General features: G+C 43.4%; 1 long non-coding RNA gene across 6 annotated transcripts; it reads right to left on the bottom strand.

Moving 5' to 3' along the window:
- Window positions 1-1,155: 1,155 nt before the first annotated feature.
- LOC103629826 (uncharacterized) lies at window positions 1,156-8,277 on the bottom strand. 6 transcript variants are annotated; one of them, XR_554655.4, is made up of 7 exons: window positions 7,961-8,277; window positions 5,935-7,849; window positions 5,761-5,831; window positions 4,222-4,340; window positions 3,457-4,119; window positions 2,164-2,264; window positions 1,156-2,059 (listed from the first exon to the last, which is right to left on the bottom strand). It is a non-coding gene; the product is annotated as an uncharacterized lncRNA (long non-coding RNA). The 6 variants fall into 6 exon arrangements; XR_554658.4 differs by having other exon boundaries at window positions 5,935-6,542; window positions 6,663-8,274; XR_554656.4 differs by having other exon boundaries at window positions 3,457-3,760; window positions 3,830-4,119; window positions 5,935-8,271.
- Window positions 8,278-8,944: the final 667 nt, after the last annotated feature.

Raw genomic sequence — 8,944 nt, 5'->3', positions numbered from 1 at the left:
GTTTGGATATTGTTACAATAGGTCGTAGTGGTTACAAAAAGGACTGTGCGCTGAAAGGAAGTTTTCAAGGACTTTGTGGATCAAGTGTACTTTTACAGCGGATTAGTCATAAATACAAACTTGTTGAGGTATCAACATATTGGTCTATATGTTCCTCAAGACCACAAAATATCCCATGTCAGAATTACAAAAATGTGCCTTTTTGACACTCCTGCATAATCCAGATGCATATTTTATAAAAGAAAGTTCAGAAGGACTTTTCTGAGACAATTATACTTCAGAGTAGACTAGGTATATGCCCGTACGTTGTCACGGAAGTTAAAAATTGGTATAAAACATATATACGGAACGAGAAACATCACTATAACATGTAAAATTCGTGTGACAATTTATAAATCATTATGTTAGTAATAGAAGGCAGGTCTCCACACCATAAGATAGTAGCAGAAGGCAGGTTGTTATGTTAGTAGCAAAAGGCAGGTCTCCATGCCATAGTACGATTCATAAATCATACCCAACTCAATTGCATCGCCCCCGCAAAAACCACTCCAAAAACCTATATAAAACTCTTTGTTTCTTCACCCGCCCAGCTCCTAATAAACCGAAATGGAGCATCATGTATGTATATTACCAAAAACAAGATGGAAAATAGCACAAACACATGTTGCTCCAATAACACCCGAAAACAAACTAATGCATGCACGGATTTGACTAACAAACATCGTGTGGTAGTAGACCAAACAGTGTCCTAAAATAAATCATCCAAAACAATCCGACCAAGAATGAAATGCAAAGACAATGCAAGTGGATAAAGGAAAAAAGAATGCTAGGAAATTAACAACCTACAATCAACATGGACTTGGCCACCCTGATCGATACAAAAATAATCCTACGACAATGTGTTTGAGCCTGCTCTTGCTTACTGGACAGGTCCTTTAGGAGTTGGGTCAAAATGCCATTAAAAACGGTAAAATTTTGTCTTCTAGTGCAGTCTTCTAGTGCTCTAGAGAGGTCACCAACAACGCCCACGGTAATGGCACACACCTGATACTCCACAAAGTTCTGAAGACCCATCTCCAAATAGTGATAAAAATTGTGCCATGTACTTTGCAAAGTTTGGATCAGCTGCATATGTCAATGAACCAATAGCAAGCATAACCTCCTCATGCACTGTGGCATTTTGACATTCAAAAGCTCTCAAAACATATTACAGATGCACCGTTTGATCAACATATTGCAAGAAAGAGTACTTAGTTGACTCCATCCCTCCCAACTTTTGGATAATGACCTCTAAGCAACCACAAAGGAGGCCACATGGGTAAGCATACATTACCATACATCATACACGGGTAAGCATCACAAGATTTATAAGGATGCCAATAAATGATGAAATAGGATATCTGTCTTATATTGCATAGTGGTTTATCATTAATTTCTCTATACAGACTTCAACTTGTCAACTAAGTCAATAGGTTGCATGCCAAATGCTAGAAACAATGACTTAACTCTCAGAAAGTTGTGGTACCAGTACCAAAATTTTGCTGCAGTATAGGTTGAATCATGTGCATTCTAAGAGCTCAAAAATATATTAGAAATAATTTATTTGCATTGAAGTAATAATCTGAAACAACGATACTATCAACTGTCAGTGACAACTAAGCTACTTAATTGTGTTTGTCAAATTGGAAGGCCTAGTCGCAATGCAGTAAAAAAATAAACTACAAGGTATCTGCAGTGCGAGCGAGCTTGAGATCTGCAGACCTCAAACCGGTAAACAACTATGTAGTAATCATGTAAGGACTAAAAATAGGAATGCAATTATGTGCTCTTTCAAACCGAACACATGTTATTCAAGTATATGAAATCAGTGACAAAAAGGAACCTACCTCTTTGGATCCTATTGTGCCTTCAAATAAAAAAGATAAAAGATCATAAAAAAGTCCTAATATTGTGCTTTCGTACAAAGTGCCGGTGGGGATCATTGTCGGGGGCGGCGGGACGGAGGCACGGCCTCGCCCCTGTGGACACCTCACGTTGCCCCTTGGTAGGAGTACAGAACCTACAAGGCGAGCATACCCACATATAGGATGAGTCAACCAGACCGTAATTCCTTAAAAACGTACCCAGATGTGACAAACTGAATGCAAAAGATGAAAAAAATACCTGGAAGTCGGAGAGAAGGCTATGGCGATCATCCACCCCATGAGATTGTGGGAAGAAAGTGAGAATGATGTCGAGCCGCAAGTCCTCACAGCAAGGGAAGCCTACATTGAGTTTGGATACCACACGAGAGAAAAAAGAACACAAAAATCCATCACAACTCGACCGACAACAATCCAAGAGTAGCAGCTATGGCTGAAAGTATACACTTTTCTCTCCTTCTCCACTTGAGGGAAGACCTACAAAACGCAAGGTTGAATGACTACACTACTGCCCAGACTCGTCATCGGGCTCACACCGGAGGCATGTAGGCATCGGCTGAGAACAAGAGCACAACTATTTAAATTGTAAATATTGATTTTACTGTTTTTAGCAAATACAAAAGGCATGTAGGCACCATAGACATTGCATATAACAGACCTAGGCCGATCTTGTGTGGCACCTAACAATCTGATAATATGCATAAAGATAAAAAAATCAGTACATGGCTCAATCAATCGGGCAGGATGATAACGACTGGGTCGTACCACCATAAAACTCTTCTAGAATGTTTGGTATACATAAGTATCTAATTGCACTTTTACAGTAAAGTTAGCCAGTTAATAAGAAGGTATGCCTAATTCTAGCATATCCCAACATGATTGAAATTTTAAAAAAAAAATTATATGTCAAAATCCATACTCTTGCTCACCTTTTGTATTTAGAACTAAAACAAATCTAGAAATGTCATCACGAGGGAATATTCCTCATCAGCATATCATATCTAGAAATGTCAGTCTCAGTACTCAGTAGTGATCATAATGTGTGTCTAAATGGTCAGAGCAGGGATGAGAAAGAATTTTTATTATTTTTGGAACTTCACTCAGAATTCACCCCGAAGGAAAAGCTGAGCTTAAATGACCAGATTGTAGAAAAAAATTACTATAGCGTATAAAATTATAATTGAACATTTAAAATTCACATCTATGTGAACTATAAAAAGGAACAGCACCGTCAGGACTCAGGACGACAATAGCCTTTAGCCAAAAAAATCCATCCATTGAATCTGGTCTATTATGGCTCCAGAACCATCCAAAGTGTGAACTATAAAGATCAAGCAGCAGACCCAAGATGCTTCCATGGAATTTACCTCAATCAAAATAAAAGTTGGCCGATTGTAGACATAATTCATTTATAAGATGCTTGATACATCACTCTAATATACATGGATATACAAAACTAAAACCACCGATACCTAGCAAACATAATGCTATGATATCCCGAGGAATTTCAACTATATATCATTAACGAAACAACCTCGAGATGCTCAGGGCGCTGAGCTTCAGCTCCCCCCGGGCCGCCGCCACGCCGTCGTTGTCGTCGCGCGCCCAGCAGTAGAGGCACGCGGATAGGCCGACGCACTACGCCAGGGGCGCCGCGCGCCGCGTCATCCACCAGCCTCACTAGAAGCAACTTGCTCATGGCGGGCCGCCACCATGGCTGTTGTGCCTAGTGTAACCTCAAGCAAGTCTAGTCTGTTTCTGTCTGTGTATACGACTAAAAAAACAACAGACGAGGGATTCGGACGAGGCAGCCAGTGCTCTCACGTAGCCAGCTTCTCCTGTTCCAGCTCAGTTCTTGTTCATCCAGCAGAGCACCAAAAAACAGAAAAGCGGAGTGATGTACTTACTATTCCTCCTCCTCCCATGTATATATATATGATGGCAAGCAGCCTGATCTTTTCAATTCTTCTTCCATTACTATCTCGCTTTGCTTCAGTTGTCCTATGATTCAGATGGCACTGAGTTGTCAACGACTCCAGGAGGCTACATGTGCCGAGCTATACTCTCCAGATGACTTTCGGGATGTCTAGCTGTCAGCATCCACTGAAGAAGAATCGGTCCTTGAAACGAAGGCCATAGGAAGCACTGATGGACCACTGATTTTTGCCACCAAACAACATGTGTAACATAAAGCAACCTACGCCAGTTACATTGTCTGTCAGCAGGTATAACCGATGGTTGTTTAACAACATATTGCAACCAGACTAACTCAGTATGCTCCAGAACATTTGCGTTATACCTGATTTCCTACGTTGCAACCACTTCAGTCCATTCCTCATTTGTCCTCTCATTTCAACAACCAGCTCCATTTAGAAGCCAAGTTTCTGTTGGCGCAGCGTTCAAATCACATGAAAGACTCTGCAAGCCACAAAGAGAAGTCCATGTGAGCCGCACACCTTCCTTACAAACGTTAGGACGACTCCTTGACAGGGACATGACACCTTCAAAACGAATAATTCGAAGCTTTTCATAACATGTTAGTCATGCTTGCAAGGCACATACACCATCTAACATTGCCCTGCACCTCTTGACACTCCCAGAGACAGAAATTCTAACAAAAGTTGCAGTTACCATAATGCAAGAATGTTGTGATTTTGGTGCTTGCTCGAACCACGAATACCAAGTCAGGAGAGGGCAGGAGCCGGCGCACGGTAGCGTGTGCGGTCGGCGGCGAAACGGGGCCGACGAGTCAGGGGAGGGCAAGAGCTGGCACAGGGCAGGGCGTGCGGTCGGTGGTGAAACAGGGCCGACGGTTGGAGGCCGTGGCCGAGGGCGAGACGGGCCGATGGAGCAGGCCCATGGGCGACGACGGGGACATGAACTTGAAGGCGAGGTTAGGAAGAGAATGGCGTGGAGGACAGGGACCGAACAGAAGCCGCCGCGAGGGGGTCAGCGGCGAAGCGTGGCTGGTGGTTGGAGGCCGTGGCCGAGGGTGATGCCTGCGTGCTGGTGGAGCAGGCCACGAGCGACAGCGGGAACAGGGATCCGACAGCGAGGTCGATAGCACCGAGCCACCAACGCGTCCATAGCACCGAGCCACCGACGCGTCCTCCTACGCTGGGGGCGGTGGGGCAGCGCGCCGCCACCGGGGCTAAGGCCAGTGGCCGCGTCCGCGCAGGGGCCACCGTTGCCGGGGCTTGATGTCGCGCCGCCGCCAGGGATGGAGCTCGGGGCCGGTGCCGCCATTGCCCGGTCTCCTGCACCCGCGCCATGGCCGGGGCCAGGGACGTCGCGCCAGCCGCGGGCGGCCACGCCCGCGCCGCCGTGGAGCCGCCCCGGCCGTGCCTGCGCGCCCGCGCGCTAGGGCCATCGCGGATGCGCCCGTGCCGTCGCGGGGGTTTGCCATACGAAATCCTAGGCGGCGATCTCAACGGGATTGTCGGGTGCTTACGGAAGCGGTCCGGCGGGAGGGCGGGATGCGGGGCTGCCGGCGGGATGCGGGTTGGGGTGCGGTCGCGGGCGGGATGTGGGCTGCGCGTGGCAGAACGGCAGAACCATAGGTGTGGACGCCTATGTTACTCACATAATTAGTAGTAGAGATTATATTGAAGTTGACAAAAGAGAGCATGTCAGACATATAGTGTTTTCGATTTTGAGCAACCACATTTAGTCTCGATGGGAACTCCCTTTCTTTAGCCTGTACGTATGTTTTGTGAAGCAGCAACTATTAATAGAAATGGGTGGTTTTTTTGTAAATATAGTAGTTTTCTAATTTGTGTGCATTATAACCTGAGTTCATGCTGTTTGTGCAAGTAGATGTATAATGTAGAAATATTACCTTTTTGGAGGAGATTCAAACGAAGGCATATTATCTTTTGCTTTGAGTTGCCTAGTGCTAGTTGTTTGGTCCTGCAGAAGGAAAAATGTAGTGGGCTTTTTTATGTGCTCATTTTGTTGATGCATTTCTACCTTTCTGGTCATTAGTTTTTGGAATAAGGTGGAGGAACTGTACCTTTGTGATTTCTTCTTTAGCATTACATTTGGATCTATGTTCTTCAGTATCAGATGTAGAAGTCTGTTGGCTGCTATATGCATCTTGATACATGTTAATCCTTTATTATACACGATATACATTTCTAAAAAAAACTAAAAACAACCTATATTTTGGAATGTAAGTAGTTTATTTATGGCAAACATCAGTATGGAATTCAGATCATATAAATTGATATTGTTGGATAATTAGAATCTAAGCCATAAGGATGAAGTAACAAACTTAGATCAGCAATGCCACAATTGTATAAAAAGAGGGTTAAAAGCACATCTAGACTATTAAAGCACAACAACCTTCACCCGTTTTTGTTTTTGAAAAGATCAAATACCATCCGAGTACTCAATAACATATGTGTATACATGTGCATTTATATTGTAGGATCTCTATGCATATATTTATTCATGTATAACATCGTTATCAATCCTATGTAATTGAGCACTTATTCGAAGTACATATATACATATATGTAATTTGCTTAGATACATAAGTGGATACACAGGGTGTGGTCATGGTGTTTATTGTATAGAAAATACCTCTTTCGAATAGAACTTACAGAATGTGCGATTCACCTTGCTCCGATTAGAAAATAGCAGGTGACCATGCCGAAAATAGCAAGTAAAATGATATATGTGGTTGTCATGAGTGTGGAAAATAAATAGATAACATATTGCTTGTTGGGAAAAACATACATGTTCCCAACGTAAGTCGTAGGTTGTTCAAATGAGTTGTTGACGATTCAAATTAGTTGTTCAACATGCGAAAATGCAACAGAAAACAAATGAGATTCGTGATCTATAAATTGTTCAAGAATGTGAACAACAGTAAACATGGGAAAATGCAAGGGAAAACAAATGAGATTCGTAACCTATAAGCTGATTAAGAATGTGAACAATAGTAAACCAACAATGCATTGATACATAAGTACGTATGGAGGGACATCATGTTAAGCTATACAGGGAGGATAAAGTTTATCTTGTTTATGAGAATATAAAAATTGAGTATATCGACACCGCCTGTTTCGCCGTGATTATTGAGTATTCAATCCTTTCAAGATAGGTAATGGGCTATGGTAACCTACCAAATGATAATATCTACAATGTTATAATCTTAGTATTTCCCATCACTTGACATTCCGCAAATAAACAATATTGCATCTGTTAAATGGCTCTTCTAACAAAAGAATTTTGAAAACAGAGAGGAAGGACATGGGTGCAAAGAAAACAAATAAAAAGAGGAGCAAGGTAGACTCCAGCTTATGACCTGCTTCCTTGTGGAATTGTTGTGATTGCCTAATGGAAACTGACATCAGTACAAAGCAAGCAGCTCGAACACTTAGTTACTTTTTCCAAAAGAAAAAGAAAAAGTGAAAAGGGTATACATAGAAGGAAGCTAACCATCCTAATTTAGGGTTCCATTTTGTTTTTATTTTAAAAAAAATGGACAATTTACAGGACCACCACATGTGAGATAGCTAAAATAAAGACATTCAAATATAAAATTTTATTCAAACTCCAATAAGATATTAAAATTTCATGGTGGAAGCAAAATAGTAGTGTAATAATACAACAAAGATGAGTGTATAATGGATCACCTGATTTTTTTTCAGCAACTCTTTTTCAAAAGCTGCAGGGAAATTAGCTTTATTCAAAGCTAACATGTAGGCATCGAAACAAAGCAAATTACTCCAAAAGGCATACACAATTTAGAGACCAAAAGTAGGAAGACCTCATGACGATGGGATAAGGAATATTCTAATGTTAGTGGAGATATGGATGAGGGAAATCCACTAAATCATGAAGGTGTGATTATTGGACCACCAGTAGCAATGCGGAGCCGTAGAGTGCTCCTACTCGACCTGAATTGACGACCTCCATTCCTAATGTGAAGCTATGGAGTGAGAGCGCACGATGTGGAGGAGCGGATGCAAACCCTAACACGAATAACACACAGATCTGGGGAAGATTTGATGGGAAAAGGGTATTCATACCTGGGCCAACCGTAGAGACGACGACCAAGCGTGTGGAGGAGCAACGGAGACTAACGAATGGCGACTGAAGCAGTCTCCTCCACCATCGTCGTGGATGACGTGGTGCAGAGGAGAGGACGACATGCCCACCCTTTGCCTTCCCTACCGCGCGGGCAGTTGAAAAAATGTACTGGAGGATGGGAAGACTGCGGAGGTGTCGATAGCATGGCCTTGGATGGACCGACGGAAGCGAGAACGACCTGATGGAGATGATGGCGGCTTCCACTTTTTCCTCTTTGATCATGTTGCAGTCCCTTTGCCTCCCATCCCGAACTGTCCAGCGGTGTCGAGACTTAGGCTATCCGCAACCGTTACCACTAAATTTTTTTCCCCTATATCACTTTTCCCCCCTATTTTCCTCCCTATTTTTTCATCTCCCGCAACGGTTCCCCCTAAATACTCCCCTATACCCCACTACAACTATAAAATATTATTTTCTATATCAACTATCAATTTTTTATCTACTAACAATTACTTGTGGACCCACAGCATAGTGTTTAGGGTGATGAACAGTGATACGCTAGATCTGTGGGGAGAGAGAAGGGTGCCGACACGTAGGGGGCGTTGTAGGGGGCACCGCTACGACCGTAGGGTGCCCCCTACCGCCGGCATGCAAGGGGAGGGGGATTGCAAGGGGGCAGCGTTGCGCACAGCCTTAGCAAATGGTTTTGTTGGACACCACACGTGTACGTGTACCGTCAGTGGTCTGCAACCGCAGACCATAGATATTGAATCGAACGGACGAGGGAAAAAGCGCAGACATGGACGAACGACATTGGTCTTTTGCATCGCGGTTTGTATATAAGAAATTTCGGATACCTGGTCACTGAGGCTTGGAAGGATTGTTCGTTGTCCTTGTCCTTTCCCAAACCTGAACCCAAAGCTAACTTCCTCTCCATCGCAGTTGTAGATTGCTTCACTCCGTCGCAATTCTCACCCTCGCAC

This window comes from Zea mays, chromosome 6, assembly GCF_902167145.1.
Source record: "Zea mays cultivar B73 chromosome 6, Zm-B73-REFERENCE-NAM-5.0, whole genome shotgun sequence".
NCBI classification, from domain to species: Eukaryota; Viridiplantae; Streptophyta; class Magnoliopsida; order Poales; family Poaceae; genus Zea; species Zea mays.
Note: the sequence above shows the minus strand (reverse complement) of the source record. Positions and strands in the feature narration are given on the sequence as shown.